The 16,541-nt window shown below is 53.1% G+C and overlaps 1 protein-coding gene across 1 annotated transcript in view; it reads left to right on the plus strand.

The window, feature by feature from the left end:
• Window positions 1–16,541, plus strand: part of PODXL (podocalyxin like) — an 88,732-nt gene that overhangs the window by 59,819 nt on the left and 12,372 nt on the right. The window lies entirely within an intron of this gene.

Below are 16,541 nucleotides of genomic sequence, written 5' to 3' on the forward strand. Positions count from 1 at the left end.
TCAACCTCCCTGGCCACACAATGGCAGATGTAAAGGTAGCCATCTTACAGCAAAAAAACTTCAGGATCAGACTCCAAAGAGAAACTGCTGAGCTCCAGTTCATTTGCAAATTTGACACCATCAGATCAGGATTAAATAAAGACTGTGAATGGCTATCCAACTACAGAAGCAGTTTCTCCTCCCTTGGTGTTCACACCTCCAACTGCTAGCAGAGCACCTCACCCTCCCTGATTGAACTAACCTCGTTATCTCCACACTGATTTATACCTGCCTCTGGAGATTTCCATTACTTGCATCTGAAGAAGTGAGGTTCTTACCCACGAAAGCTTATGCTCCCAATACTTCTGTTAGTCTCAAAGGTGCCACAGGACCCTCTGTTGCTATCTACGAGATGATATTTCCAGGGGTGCACTGCCCTCTGATAGCATGCTGGGGTGCTCGCTCAATATTGAGTGAACAGCGGCCCCTGCTGACTCACCAGCACCATTCAGTGCAGCAGCGAGGTGGTTGGTTGGTTGGTTGGTTTTTGAAGGTCTCCCATCCAAGTACTAGCACAGACAGACTTGCTTATTTTATGATACCTAGCAACGCCACAGCAGAAGGCAGCGTGACTGCTCATCATACAGCAAATGACCTGCAATCTGGGGACTCTCTATATTAAGGTCAAAAAAGCCCGGTTAGACCAAGGGGCCAGGCACAATGTTACAGTCCTGAATCTTGCAGACAATTAGAACTAGGCACGCATGCCTTACAGCTCTGGAAAACTAGGGTTCCAGTAGGAGACGAGATTCATTTCTGGCCATGGCAGGTTGTGAGAGTGGACCTGTAAACCACGTCATTCTGATTACCTTCTCGCTCCCTCTGCCTCCACTTCAGTTCTGACATGATTTTAACAGCCAATTTCTGAGAAAACCCTAGAGGGAGAGAGAAAAGTCCCCATTCTCTTCTTGCTTGCACTGGGGAAGATCGGGAGCAACTCCACTAAAGTGAGTGGAGTTACCAGCTGTAAAACTGGTTTAGGTGGAAAGGAGAACCTGGCACTTATCTTTTCGACCAGGAGCACTCAGACTCTTTCTGAATGTGGCCCACGCCACAGCTCAGGGACCCCTCACTTGTCATTCACTGTCGCATAACCTCCTACCACAGCAGTTGCTTATCTGGGGAAGTATTTAGTTTATTTCTCGCTGTCTGTAATACGATGTAGCACCTGGGAAATGAGGACGAGGGGCCAGCATTATTTGACCATAGAACATGAGCGCCTGCTTCAGATTTGGAGCACAGTTCAGATTCGGAGTTGCTCTAGGACAGTATAAAGCTCTAGTTTCTGGCGCCGGTGGGGCTCATGATAGTATAAATACAGAGGGGGTCAGGACTTCTGGGTCCTTTCCGTGGCTCTCCCTGCGTGGCCTCAGAGGGTTTCAGTTAAACTTCCTGTGCGTCTGTTACCTGTAAAATGGAATAACCCTAACTTCAGTGGAATGCAGGAAGCCGCGATTTCCCCAATGTCTGTAAAATGCGTGGAGATCCTCTGATGAAATACATCTGTTCGTCTTAAAGGTGCCACAGGACTCTCTGGTGCTTTTTTCAGATTAAAGAATCTGTTGTGCAGTGCACAGCGTTCTTCATACAGATCGGCAGTTCTGAAGCTGCCAGGATCGAGAGGGAAGCAGACCTTCCCCCTTCTGTTTGTCAGCCTGTTAATCCCTGTCTATCACTCCCTCTCCTCTGTGTGTGTGGGTGTGTGGGTGTGTGGGTGTGTGTGGGTGTGTGGGTGGGTGTGTGGGTGTGGGTGTGTGTGTGTGTGTGTGGGGGGGGGTGGGTGGGGGGCGGGGAGTGCTTGGTTTGAGAGGTGAAGATGTGCCTGTCCGGGTCCAGTTTGACCCCCTGGCTCTGGGGATGGATGTTAGGGATGGACTCAGAAGTAGTTTTGAAAGCACAGTCAATCCCCTTTCCCACCCTGCAGGCTTAAAAAAAACATACATAAGCGAGAGCCTGAAAATGGCCGGGACTCGGTGAGTGGCAGCCCTGCGCATTTCTGAGAGGCAGGGCCTCTGAGCCACTTCTGGCCTCTCAAGCAGTACAATGGCTTGATGGCTGGCCAGCCGGCCCCTTGAAAGCACTCTTGTGAGGTTGGTGCAAGCTTGCACCTAAATCGCAGTCTGATAGGCAACATCTGAGATGGGAAATGACTCACTGCTGCCACCACCTGGTCATCAGTCACCCCTTCTCTTTCTTGCCGCAATTGGGGGAAAATTAGCTCCTTAAATGGACACTGTCAGACTAAAAACCCCATCTGTGTCTTTATCTGTGTCCCTGATAACACCTCTGATGACTTAATTGCTTAGGATTCCAAAAAGTATTAGGCATTAACATGGATAATATGGATAAAGCATCCACAGTTAAAGAGGATTTAAAATCATAGAATCATAGAAGATTAGGGTTGGAAGAGACCTCAGGAGGTCATCTAGTCCAACCCCCTACTCAAAGCAGGACCAACCCCAACTAAATCATCCCAGCCAGGGCTTTGTCAAGCCGGGCCTTAAAAACCTCTAAGGAAGGAGATTCCACCACCTCCCTAGGTAACCCATTCCAGTGCTTCACCATCCTCCTAGTGAAATAGTGTTTCCTAATATCCAACCTAGACCTCCCCCACTGCAACTTGAGACCATTGCTCCTCGTTCTGTCATGTCAAAATAACAATGCATGTCTGGAAGGGATAAACTCATATGTTTCAGGCCATAAGCCAGCCTCTCACTGCGGAGGTCAGGAGGAAACTTCTGCTTTGGGTGGGATAGTCCAGAACTGCCCACTTTAGTGTTTCTTGCACCTTCCTCTGTAACAACTCGTACTGGCCACTGCCAGAGACAGGATCCTGGATTGAATGGACCTCAGGGCTGATCCAGTCTGGCTCGTCCTACGTTCCTCTTTACTTTTCCCCACTGGTACATTTCACTTGGACTGGAGGATGAAGACAGGCCTGTTTTGCTGGTGTTTCTAGTTAGTTTCACTTCCATGTTGTCAGTCAGTAGCACGAGACAGGTTTGCAAACTGCCGGGGACTGTTTAACATAGTTTGTCAGACTGAATCAGAACCAAGGTCCATCTGCTTCAGTATCCTGTCTGATGCTGGCCAGATCCAGGTACTTCGGTGGAAGCTGTAAGAACTCTGCTGTCGGCAGACGTGGGATAGTCTGTTCCCCACATTAGGTCCCGTCCCGATCTCTGTTAAATCTCTAAATCTGATCTTTAAATCCAGACCAAGAATAACCCCTAGTTTTCAATCACCCTGTGTACATAGTCATTCATGAAAATGTTTCTCCTGTATTTTATTTACAAACCCTAAAATTTGCACCTAAACTGGCTGTCACTTTCTTTAATCCTGTTTGTCTAACACGCTGGCTGTAGCCTGGGATTCTCTTCTCCCTGCAGCAGGCCCCAGCGACTGGCGCACAGCTCAAGGAGTAAATTCCTCCTTTAGCCGAAGTGGCAGGGTTTGTGCTGTGGGTGCTGACAGTGCTGGGCTTGATCCCTGCTGAGACCCCGTGGTGTCTGTCTGTATACATGTCTTTGTCACAAAATCACACCCTCCATGGGACGTGAACTCCCATCGACCTCAGATGTTCAAAAAGGGTGTGTGTGCAGAGAACGGATACTGTACTACACCAGCTTAGTGTGTGAGAGCATGACGGTAACAGCCTGCTACCCACAGCTAAAGGAGGATAGCGGCAGGGACTTGTGCTTCGTTCTGAAGGTCGTGTGCTCGGTCCTCTCCTGATGGTGGTGTCTGTCTCTACACAGCCAGGGCTCATGCTGGTGGCACCACTCCAAACCAACGATGGGTTTTGTTTACATTTTTAAAAATAAAACCGAGACATGCCCCTTTGTGCTGAAATGACCCTGGTTAAGTTCCGCTCCCCGGCCCTCCCCTCCGGCTCATTTTCCGAGTAGGGTAGTCGGCATGTGAACATCATAGGTTAGCCTCGTCCACGTCTCCGGTGTGCTTATGGGAGCTGCACTTTTGCACCTTCTGGCAGGCTCGTCAGGAAGTCTGCAACTCCAATTTCTTAGAGACATAATTATCTAAAATGTTGTTAACGCGACATGCTAATTAAATATTTAAGCAGCTGCAGTAAGATCTTGATTATGCATCCCACCAGCATTCGAAGGTCCCTGCCTCACCAGCTCCTGGAATGCCTCCCGCTCAGCTACCTTTAACTCCCCATGATAGGAATTCCTGAAAATCAGAACAATGTTTATGTCTCCCAAGCAGAACCTGAGAACCTGCAGCATCTGCTTCCCCCTTCTGATGATCTGGTAAACAAGTTTCTAGCCAAACCTTGACAGTCAGGTGAAAGAATCTCACGCACTTCGTAACACAAGGGAAAGCAGCACACCGAGAGCTACCAAAGAGGACTGTTTTGTTCCATGATTGAGTCAATGATTGTTCCATAATCCTAACCCAGATCGGGGTTCCAGCATGCTAGGTGCTGTACATGCACATAGTGAGAGACAGGCCCTGCTCAAAAGGCCCTGCTCAAAAGAGTTTGTGATTTAACTAGGCAAGTCAGACAAAGAGTGGAAGAGGAAAACAGTATCACATAAAGATATTTAGGTACTGCACTCCTGTTGAAACGAATCAGGTACCTGGATATGTTGAGGATTTGGGGCAGAGTGACTTGCCCCTGGGTGGGTAGCAGCAGAGGTGGGACTAGAACTCGGGTTGCCTGACTCCCAGTGCAGGACTCTGTCTGTTCCCACCTCAGTCTGTTCTGCTGAGACAACGATTGACTAAGCAAACGGCATGGCCTTGTGATGTGGGCACAGGGTTAGGAGCCAAGGAGTCCTGAAGTCTAATCCGTGGCTTCTCCTGTGTGACTTGGGGCACATCACCTCTCTGAACCTCAGACTCCCCAGCTGTCAAAGGAGGGAATAACATCAGAGAACGGGGCTGGCAGCTTGCTGCGTGAACGGCTATGAAGTTCTTTGAAGATGGAAAGCTCCCACACAAGAGCAAATGTATTGACACTGTGCTTCATCCATCCCTAAAACCTTCCATCTCTGGATCTCTAAGCACTTGATAAATACGAATGAAATCTGCCTCAACGCACCCTCGTTAATTAGGTCAGGATCAATATCCTCATTTTAAGGATGGGGAAACTAAGGCTCAGAGTGGTGCCATGCCGAAGGCACCGCAGGCTTGTGGTGGAGCCAGGGAGAGAAGATATTCTGATGGCCGGTCAGCTTTTCATCACAAGACCATCCTACCCTGTAAGAGCACATATGGTGGCTCTCTGACATGGAGCTCTCTTACCCGGGGTTGCAGCTGCATAAACCCCATTATATCCCATCTCTTTATGGCCCAGCTGCTGTTGAAGTCGAGGTTCAGTGATGCAGGATCAAGCTTTATGCCCCTGAATTACTTGGCTCTTAGGAAGGGGGTGTGAGCAGGTGCCGTGAGCGTTGAAGGGGTCGTCCGTGTAGTGCTGCAGGGAAGCTGCATTGGCCCAACGTGCTCACTGGGAGGTCTGGCACTGCCCGTTCAGCAAGGACTGCGAAGCGAAGGTGGCCAGCTCCTCACGTCACAGCGGGCCAGGGACGTGGTGGTGAACCAGGGCTGGCCTTACCATGAGGCGAACTGAGGCGGCCGCCCCAGGTGCCAGACTGTGGTGGGGCGCCACTAGGGCCCAGAGTGTAGACAATTGTGTCTGCAGCTGGTGATATGTATTCTCTCTGCTCTAGATGAACAGAGATGGTGGAGAGCTGGGCTGGAGGAAGGAGGGCACAAGAGACATAACAAGCAGGTAGGAGAAAGGTAAGAGGGAATAACAGAAAGCAGCAGGAGCTGCAGGGGGAGAGAGGAGGAGGAGCCTCTTACGTACCTCTCTAGCACCCCCAGGAGCCTGGACTGATTCACACCAGCTTCTCAGGGAGCTTCCTGTTGCCTGCTGCTTCCCTGAACCCACTTGAGGAGAACAGGCAGTCAACTGAAGTAGTAGGAGCCAGTTAGGCCCTTAAGACGCTGATATCTTCCCTCACTCAGGGCCTGCTTATTTGTCCCCTTCAATTGAGTATTTATGAGCCACTCTAGCTGGCACAGAACAGCAGTCATAAGTGAAAGAAGAAAATGCCCCTCTGGGGCAGCATTCAGGAAAAGAAAGAAAGCAAAGGAAGCTTTTCTATCTAAGCAGGAAGGAGCTCTCCGGAGATACATAGACACAAATGTTCACAGTGAGCCTTCTGGCCCCAGGGAGGATGTGAGTGGTGAGGAGATGCCTGATCTTCCAGTTAGTCAGAGTGCAGGTGACCTGGCAGCTACTGTAGCATCCATATCTCCATCTCAAATGGATGTAACCATGCACATTCCCTGAAGAAAACTGTAGATCAGAGAAGAGTGTGGTGGAGGCGCAAAAAACAGCTGCTGCTGAGTTTAGTTCCTTAAGTCTAGATGATCCAGGACTATGGACCCACTTGAGCAGTAGCCTGAGGGACTTCCTTGTAATGCATGGGCCACAGCAAGTGAAAAACTTCATATTCCCCAAAGACAATGAAAATAGAAGTTTCCATGCAACACATTACTGGACTGAAATCCCCAATGGTGACAAAGTGGAGAGGCCATGGCTTATGTACTCAAAAACCCAGAATGCTGCATACTGTTTTTGTTGCAAACTCTTCCGGTCTAATGTTCCAGCCACATTGGAAAAATCTGGCATGCCATGAGAAGGCAGCAAATCGCCAGAGAGCATTCCGTAGGTGGAAAGACCTTGAGATGAGACTAAGGTTAAAGGCCACCGTAGATGATCAGCATCAAGAGAAGATTGCATCAGAGTCTCTTTACTGGCAAAATGTTCTGAAAAGGCTCATTGCCTTTGTGAGAATGCTTGCTACCCAAAACCTCGCCCTGCGTGGCACTTCAGATCAGCTGTATGCGCCAAACAATGGAAACTTCCTTAACATTGTGGAGCCTGTCAAACACCTATCAAAAACCAAATTGGGAAGATAGATGATGCCATAGTTGCCATTATGGAGGATAATGCTATGACAGGAACTGTTTGTGGGAGAACAACGGCAGGGGGAAATGGAATCACGAGAAACATACATAACTTCAAATTTCTGTGTGGCTTAGTGTTGTGGCATGACATACTGTTTGAAATAAATGTTGTAAGCAAGAGGCTCCAAGGTGTTGACCTTGATAGATCTGGAGCAATGGAACAACTGGACAAAGCAAAGTCATACCTACAGTCTTACCGATCAGATGAGGGATTTCAAAATGTTCTGAAGAGTGCACAGAAGTTGGCAGAGGAACTTCACACTGAAGCTATTTTCCCACCGATTCAAGAATACGAGAGTCACCGAAGAAGGAGACATTTTGATTATGAGACACGGGATAATCCCATAAGAGACCCCAAACAACAATTCAAAGTTGAATTCTTTCACCAGGTGCTAGATTGTGCAATACAATCAGTTAAAGAACATTTCATGCAGCTCAAGGAACACAGCAGTATATAGACTCATAGACTTTAAGGTCAGAAGGGACCATTATGATCATCTGGTCTGACCCCCTGCATGCTGCAGGCCATAAAACCGTCCCTACCCCTTCCCTGGACTCTGCTGTTGAAGTCCCCAATCCTGTTTTAGGTGACTTCAATTGGCAGAAACCCTCCTGCTAGAGATCCCTGCCCCATGCTGCGGAGGAAGGCAGTATATTTGGGATGTTGTAGGATATTCCAAAACTCCTCACTAAACCTGAAGAAGACCTACACCAACAATGCACTAGAGAAGTGTTGACACATGATGACATGCGCAATATTGATGCGAGTGATTTAAATGATGAACTGAAAGCCCTTTCAAGATACATTTCAGCAGGATCAACTCGAAAGGCTGTTCTGGAATATATGTGCACAAATAAGATGACTGCCCTCTTTCCAAATGCTTTTGTTGCTCTGCACATACTTCTAACACTTCCTGTAACAGTTGCCAGTGGAGAACGCAGCTTCTCCAAGCTGAAGTGAATAAAAACACATCTACGCTCCACAATGACACAGGAGAGCTGGTCGGCCTTGCAACCATCTCAATAGAGCATGAGCTGGCCCAGACCGTGGACGTTCAGGAAGCAGTTCAAATCTTTGCAACCAAGAAGGCACCACTTTGATTATTCAAACAGATAAAAATGCCAGTGTTTACTATGCCGACAAGAAAAGTTACATTTGCTGTTCAGGAGTTTGAAAGTTAAGTGTTACTTAAAATTTTTGAACAAGGCATTTTAAATGGTTAGTTCTCCTTTATTGCAGTAGGTAGCAGAGCAGTACCATGAGAGGAGTAGAACAGGAAGAAGGCAGAATTGAGACCTTTCAAAGTTTTGGCCCAAGCGAGGCGGCATGGGGGAGTCATTTGAGCTCCCCGCCTCAGGTGCCAAAATGTTGTGGGCCGGCCCTGAGACCAGGTAGGGGTGAGTCGGGCACTCAGGGGAGGCACGTGCGGATCCTGTCGGAACGGCTCAAGCCTGACATACGAGGGGTTCTGCCCCCCTTCCCCTCAGCGAGGCAGCCCTGTTCGCAAACCCAAGACCTCAGGCTGGGAGACTCCCCAGAGCAGTACCATAAGAGGAGTAGAACAGGAAGAAGGCAGAATTGACACCTTTCAAAGTTTTGGCCCAAGTGAGGGGGCATGGGGGCGTCATTTGAGCTCCCCGCCTCAGGTGCCAAAATATTGTGGGTGGGCCCTGTGGTGAACTCTGCTCCGCCAGCCTGCGTGGACAACGCAGAGTGTTCTGCTAGCCTGCAGGCTGGAGGTGTCTATAGCAGAGGAAACACATCTGCACCATATGGGTGGGGCTCAGAGACTCTCAAAGCACTCTGCAGACAGGCACAGATCGCTACAAGCAACTTGCCCACAATTCATGCACCAGAGGCAAGCTGAGAACCTAAGAGTCCCGGTTTCTAGTCTCCTGCGCTAGCCTCCGTGTCTGTCCTGTGGTGGCAGAGTTCACTTTAAACTGAGATGCTCTAGTCTATTATCTGTAGGTTCACCGTAGGATCTGCCACCTTCCAATCGTGCATTTCAGCATCATCTTACAGCTAAGGATCTCAAAGAGTTGAGAGAGGTTAGTCAATTAAGCCTCACAAGACCTCCCCTTTGAGGCCAGTAATGAGCAGCAAAACTGCTCTGTGATTTGATCCTGGTAGGTCTCTCCCGCTCAGCAGCGTGGCACTGGGTCAGTACTTGGGTGGGAGACCTGGAGGCAGTGCTGTTGATTCAGTAGGTAGCACTCTTCCCTTTAAGTGAGATCTAAACCATTGCCCCACCATGCAGCTTGGTGCTGGGCTGCAGCTGGGGTTGACTTGCAGATGAGACATGGTTCCACCCCGTTGTGACTATTTAAGAGGTGGTGGTGGTTTTGGTGAGGGTCTCAACTCTGGAGTCCCAATTAAATTCCAATTTTCGTGAGTGCACGAGGGATTTAGAGAGGCAGAACATAGTTCCAGCTGGATAGAGTATTCTGCTGTTTTTATGTGGTAGCATTGCAGTGTTCAGTTAAAGAGCTGCTGCCCGCCACCCCAGAGCTGGCTGCATTTCAGTAGCTAGTAAAGTGAGCTTTACTGTCTACTTTTCCTACCTCCATAGAGTCATCGTGGGGCACAATTAACATTGGTAAAAGGCTTTTGGAGTCTCTGGAGTAGAGCCCAGGTCTCCTGAGTTCCGGTCTCATGCCTCTCCCCTAATCACCAGGTTCAGTCTGCTGGGCTCACCTCACACTCTGTCTCACAACCCCTTTGAAGGAATTTTTAAAGGGGAAGCCCCTTGCTCGGTATAATGTCACCAGAGCAGGGCTGGTTTCCCTAGGCAGGGAAACCTGTTGCTGGGCCTCTCAGACGCACCATATCATTCATCTCATTGATTTGATTTATTGTTTAAAGGGCCCGTGACAACTTGTTTCCCTCGCCACCAGAAAAGGAAAGGATTGGGGCTGGGAGGTCAGGCCTTTACTTCCTGGAGATCTGCGCAGCGTCGCAGCCTGGCGGCTTCGCCCCCACAGCGACTGACATGGGAAAGCAGGCCTCCGACGGGCGCAGGCCGAGCTTGCTCGGCTATAAACCGTGCCTTGAAGCCTGGATTTTCCCACGTCAGCCGCGCTCAGGGCCGAGCTGAGGTACTTCACTGAGCTGGAGAGTGGCGGCCAGGGGAAATCTCTGTTCTCTCTCCCTGTCCATCTGTTTAGGGCGGTTTGTTGATTCAAGTGCTGTTACCTCATTTGGGGATGTTAGTTTTAGATTCCTGCCAGTGTGGGAACCAGATTAGCTCAGCCCGTCAGGCCCTGTCAACTCCAGCCAAAGAATGTAAAATACTCCGAGGGGCAGGGAGGTATTGGAGCAGATGGAAACCATGGGGGACCAGCAGGTTCAAGAGGCTGGGAATGAGGAATAGAGATGTTCGCCTCCGAGGGCAGCAGACCGCCCCCACCCCCCCCAGTGCACGTCAGGAGGGACTGAAAGTTGTCCCATGGCTCTTTGGGAGCCTGTAGGTGGTGAGCCTGGGGGTTTCTAGTGGAGAGCCACCAGCAGTCATTGGAGAGGCAGCAATGACCAAATGGGCCATGGAGGTAGGACCATCCTCTTGCCCATCCAGGCCGCCACTCCAGGGCACGTTAGAGCAGAGTGATTAAATGACACTTGCAGATGACCAGAGCCCTTTGGTCTCCTGGGCTGACCCATCCATGGCCCCACAAAGTCCTGAGGCTTCCTTGTCAGACGCTGGCATTGGCCAGATCAGCCACACATCAAAGCAGGACAGAGAAGTCGTGTTCCTGTGACATGAGGCCTGTTTGCCAATCCCTCGTCTTTGCAGAATTCCTTGGATGGCGTCAGCCAACTGCATTGACTCCATGTGGGAGCAGTGAACTCTGTGTGACGTTCTGTGCATGGGGTCCCCCTCTGGGTCCCTCAATTTGACCTGTGAGCTGCACCCTGTCCCTGTTTCTCATTCTGTACCGTCCATTTTCAGTTCAGTTCTGGATTCTGTGGGCCCCCTCTTCACCTGAGGGGGCCAGGCCTTCCATTGCTTTGGTGCGTCCTACGCAGGGTTTAAATAGGCCAGCGCCCTTCATCGGTGCTAAGTCACATTGTTTCTAAAGCCCTTTGCTTCATGACTCTCGAAAAGGCCCACTAAGTGCTGCAGAATTAGCCAGCGGCTAGGGAGACCGATTCCTGTGGCATTCAGCATCGTGTCGACAGGCCTTTGGGAATGTTGCAGTACTGGGATCTTCAAGAGATCAAACCCCAACAAGGCAGGAGGACAGCCCACAATCTCATGAGATTTTTTTAAAAGACGGTATTGTGGTTTTTTGCTCTATCTTTTGATTTTTGAACTCCCCTTGCCCAGCCCCAGCGTGGGTCTGAGCGACATCTAGGGCCGCTCACTCTCCCAAATGTACTGGGTAATGGGATTTGCCCCCCCCCACTGCAGGAACTCTCACCCCAACATCCCCCCATCCCCTGCCCTGCAATTAATTCTGCCCCTGACCTCCAAATCAGTCCTGTCTCATCCTACTTCACCCCATCAGTTCTGCCCCCCGCCCTCGCCCCATCAGTTCATCCCACCCAGCCCCCTCTGTTCCTCCTGTAGCTCTTCACCCCCTCTCCCAGGCCTGGGGGGCTGCAGTGGGACCCCCTCTCCTCTTTCCAGGCTGGGTGCTTCCTGGGACTCTCCACCCCTCCCCAGGGAGCTGCTGCAGGGAAGGGGAGGAGCAGAGGCACCGTCCTGTCCTGGTTGCTCACAGGAGGAAGGAGAGGAGCATGAGCTGCTGGGGTCTTTAGCTCCCTCCTCCCTTGGGGTTGCCCGTTGCCCTGGGGAAGGGGAGAGAGCTCTTTCTGCAGCAGCTCTGAGGGGTCACTAGAGGACGGGAGCGGCTTGCATCAGCGGAAGCCCGGCTCCGGCCCCAACCAAAATCCCGTCATTCCCGAAAAAAATCATAAGCGTTGGCAACACGGATGTTAGCGCGGCTGCGCTTGCTGCTCCGGCCCAGCCAGCAATGGCTCTCCAGGTCCAGGCTGATTCGTAGCAGCCAGGGCAGGGAAAGACCAAGCCTAGAGAGTGGGTTCGGTTCCCAGCTCTGCTACAAGTTGCCTGCGTGACCTGGGGCAAGCCACTTGGGATCAGCTCCTCAGCAGCATGTGGGTGCCTATGGCCACGAGGTAGGTGCCTGCGGCCACTTCTTAAACACCGCTGACATTTTCAAAACTGCCGCCTCGCTGCCATCTAACCCTGTAGGCTCCTAAATCCCTCTGTGCACCTACGTCTCTGCCGGTTGGCTTTCACAAAGCCGCCTGAGCCCTGCCCCTGCCCCACAGCCAAGGATCTGCTCAGAGCCCTCGCTCAAGCCAAACCCCCCACAGGCCCCAAAGTGAGAATCTCAAGCTAGGTGGGGGAACGCCTAGCTCACCAGCAGGGCTCCATCCTGTCGGCATGCTCTGAGCCTGCCTAAGACCTGTGAGATCCCACAGCAGGAGGTGCCAATGACAGGCACGGCTCTGCCTGTCCTCGCGCCTTTCCCCAGGCTGGCCTCGTCTTTGCTGTCTGTCCCTCAGCAGGAGGGGACCTTGATTTCCTTTGTCCCATTGCCAGGGGACTGCTGGGGCAGGACTCAGCTCACGGGGTGTCTGAGAAAGCAGATCTCGGAGCAGCACTGATTTCCTCAGCACGTTCAGCTGAACACGCCGGGTCACGGACAGGAGGGATGGGAAAGATCCCTTCGAACATAGAGCCTGAAAGGATTCAGTTCCCCTTGGGAGCCGGGAGCCAGCATCCAGCAGGCTGATACTCACTGATCTCCTCTAACCGTCACAGGGTCCCCCCAGGGATGGAGCAGGCCCCACTGATTACAGTGACATCATTGTCACGTAGAGTTCTTATCTGAACCCCCACCCCTGGGTAGCTGAGCACCTCACGTTCTGTAGAAGTGAGGTTCTTACCCCCGAAAGCTTATGCTCCCAATACGTCTGTTAGTCTTAAAAGGTGCCACAGGACCCTCTGTTACTTTTCACGTTCTGTAGTGGATTTCCCCTCACAATGTGCCTGGGAGCTAGGACAGCGCTAGGAGCCGGGGCGCGGAGGCACACGGCCCCTAAGGGGAGAAGGTTTCCAAAAGCACCAGTGGCAATGAGTTGCCTGGTCCTACGGCGTTAGGTGCCTAACAGGTGTCTTTGGAAAACCTTCCCCTGAGCCACTCACCCCAGGGCCCACAGAAAGCTGCAGCCAAACAGGGACTTGGAGCCAGAACTCCTAAGTCCCAGGCTAGCACCCGAAGCCCTGGAGCAGCCATGTCCCTGGTAATGCCAGGTGGGAGAGGGAGAAGGCAGCCAATGCTAGTCCCCACTCTCCCATCCATCCCCACCCACCCACACACACCCACACACACACTAGCATACCAAGCCGAGGCCCTTTTCAGGGTGAGGCAGGGTCAGATGTTAAGGGAGCACAAAGGGTTGTGGTTTGAGAGGGAATTTTCAAAGGGGTCATTTAACAAGATAATGAAACGATTAGCCGCGTCCCATTGTGCCTGTCGTTAGCCAACGGGGGGACCTCCCGAGCACCCTGCCTCCGCTTTGCTGGTTCCACTCACTGCTTGCGCCTTGTCTTTGCGTTGTCAGCTCTCAGGACAGGGTGCCCGGCCCTCCTGCGTGTGCTGCACCTGGCCCCCCGGGATTGTGCCCAGGAACAATCGCTGCTAGGGCCCTGCTTCGACCTGTGGGCAGGGCTGGCTGGGTCAGAGGAAAGTGGGAGGAGGAGCTCGCTGTGCGATTGAAGAGCGAAAGGGCAGGAGAAGGGCAGCACCTGGAGTCTCATGGAGCTGAGGCCAAGGGCCCTCGTCCCCGCTGCGGGGCTAACAATGCAGGCGAACTCCCTCACGCAGGCGGCTGGGGAACGTTCCTTCCTCCGGAGCATGTGCATCCTGTCACTGCCACGGGCGCCTCCTCAGCCGCTTCGCAAATATTTAGACAAGGAGGGGCGAGGTTGTTCCTTGGGAGGTCAGGGGTGCAGAGGACGGGAATAAAGCAACTGTGCTCTTGGTGGCTGCGAGCCCAGGGGCTTAGCAGAGAGACTGGGCTCGCCTCTCCACGGGAGCGGGCTGAGGACTCAGCAAAGGAAGCATCAGCTCCTGGGCCACTGCTGTGTGGCTAGGCCTGGCTCCTTCTAGCCCAGGAGTTAAAGGGAGGCCGAGGGAGACGGCTAAAGGGAAATAACTAAGAAGTGAGGGGTTAGGGAGATCGGCTTCTCTGGGCTCACACTGGCTGCCCCCTTCCCACTTCACTGTCCCCTGTGCTCCAGTCCCCAGCAGCATCACAGGAGCTCATCTGCTTCCCTGACTGCCCTAGTAGGGTGTGTTTTGTGGTAGCACCTAGATGGCAGGGCCCCGTTGTGCTGGGCTGTGTGTGCGCAAAGAACAGAGGGACGGTCCCTACCCCAGAGAGCTACGGTGGGAGCGTAAGGTCAGGCAGTGGCTGGAGACAGACAGACGGGGGAGCAGGACGTAACAGACAGATGATGGGGCTTAGTGAACTGAACCGCGGTCACAGCACACAGCTGCCAAACCGGTGTTTGTGATCCACTCCCCACCTCAGCCCCCCACCGCACCGTTCCGGGTGCTCCCGGGCGCTCCCTTCTCCCCCGGGCTCTGCCCCCCGGCTCAGTCCCCGCTGCACCATTCTGGGAGCTCCCGGGTGCCCTCTACTCCCTGGGGCTCTGCCCCCTGGCTCAGCCCCCCCTGCACCGTTCTGGGAGCTCCCGGGTGCCTCCTTCTCCCCTGGGCTCTGCTCCCCAGCTCTGCCCGGCACCATTCCAGGCCAGGCTCGCTGGCATTCCTAATGCTCCCCACATGCTGCGCCCCAGCTCAGAAGTCGTCCCCGCCCCACGTCCCGCCCTGTTGCTGCCGCACTGTCTTGGCACAGTCTTAGCTAGGCCCTCTCCAAAGGGGACGGTCTCTGCTGGGGTTTCCATGGGGGCTGACGGCGCCGTGGGTTATAACCCTGGGGTGCAGGGCAGCCCCCCTCACAAGGCAGGGGGAGGGGAGTGACGGGCCGGAGCACGCTGCAGGCTCGCTGGCGGGGCTGGCTCTTTGCTTGGCTGTTCATTCGCCTGGGACTGGCGGCGGAGGGGGGGTGCAGGCGGGGGGCGGGGGGTTGTCTGGCCAGCCTGGCACAGCTCAGTACCGGGTACCTGCGCAGCACATGCTCAGTGTCACAAGTCCAGCCATTTGCTCACAAATCCCTGTGGGATGGGAGCTGACCGGGGCCCTGCTTGCCTCTGGGGCTTGGGGCTCTTCATACAACATCCGTTGGGCCTGCTCTCTCGCAGGGCCCTATTTACCCTGCCCCATCCTATCCCCTGGCTCCCGTCTCGCTAATGGCACAGCCCAGCTCGTTTGAAGCCGCGGCCAGGGACGTGCAAGCGTGATCTGGCTCCCCACAGCCCTCCGGGGAGTTGCTATTTCTGTAACTCCGAAAGCTGCAGCCCTCAGATAAGGCCGGCCGTGCCCTGGCGAAGAACTCCAGCCAACTGGATTTGGCTTGTGATAAAGAAACTACTTCGAAACTCTTCCTGGCCTTGGGGGCTGAGGCACAAGGCGGATGAAGAGGGGAGGCTGCGGAGGCCGCGGCCAGGAGGGACGCTCATGGGCCCCATGTGTGCAGCAGAGAAAAAGCCCCGGGCAAGAAGCCCACTGCTGCTCAGTGAGCCGGTGGTGTGGTGCCCGTCAGCGCTCAGTCTCCTCTGGGGTTATTAGGCGAGACCAGAGGGAGACTCGTCCCATGTTGACCTGGGGAGGGAAGCAGCCAATGTGGGTCACTGCCTGCTTTGCAGAAGCTGGAGGTGGAGGTGGGGGACTAGAAAGGGAGGCAACCCTGTGATGCCTCTTGGGGCACCTGGGCCTGAGAGCCGCCTTGTTACCCCCTGCCTGCCACAGGCGGGCGTCTCAGGAAAACGTGCAGGGGATCGCCGCCACCACCAGCTTAGCAAGCCCTCTCTGGCCTCTGCCAGCACTGGCTTCTCCCTGGCAGTAGGGATGTCCCAGTTCCTGAGTCCCTGCGAATCGTTCTCCTGTGTTATCCAGCCCTGGCGGCTTGCAGAGATCCCAGACGCTGTGCCGCCCAAAGGAGCCGTGGGCCCCAGTTTTCCCTTAAATCCCCGTTCCCGTAAACCCCGCAGCACGTGCCATGAAGTAAAAGACGGTTTATTTAAGAAAGAACCTAGAGTCAGCGAGAAAGAACGAGAGGGGTGGAAACATGTCTACAATACAAAACAAAATCATAACAACCCAGCCTTGGGGCTACACCCTTTCCGAGTTAATAAAGTAGGTTCCCCTCCGCCCCCTATACACTGAATTAGTCTTTTGTCTTTATTCCCAGCCAGGGCCATCAACTGCCTGCTATAATGGTTCTTTTCACCTCCAAGTGGTTTCAATTGTTCGCAGCTGACGCTGGGGGTTTTCCATTGAACGTCTTGGGATGGAGCGGGGGGGGGTCGACAAATACCTTGCTGGCTGAACAGGGC

Source organism: Trachemys scripta, chromosome 1 (assembly GCF_013100865.1).
Source record: "Trachemys scripta elegans isolate TJP31775 chromosome 1, CAS_Tse_1.0, whole genome shotgun sequence".
In the NCBI taxonomy this organism is placed as follows: Eukaryota; Metazoa; Chordata; order Testudines; family Emydidae; genus Trachemys; species Trachemys scripta.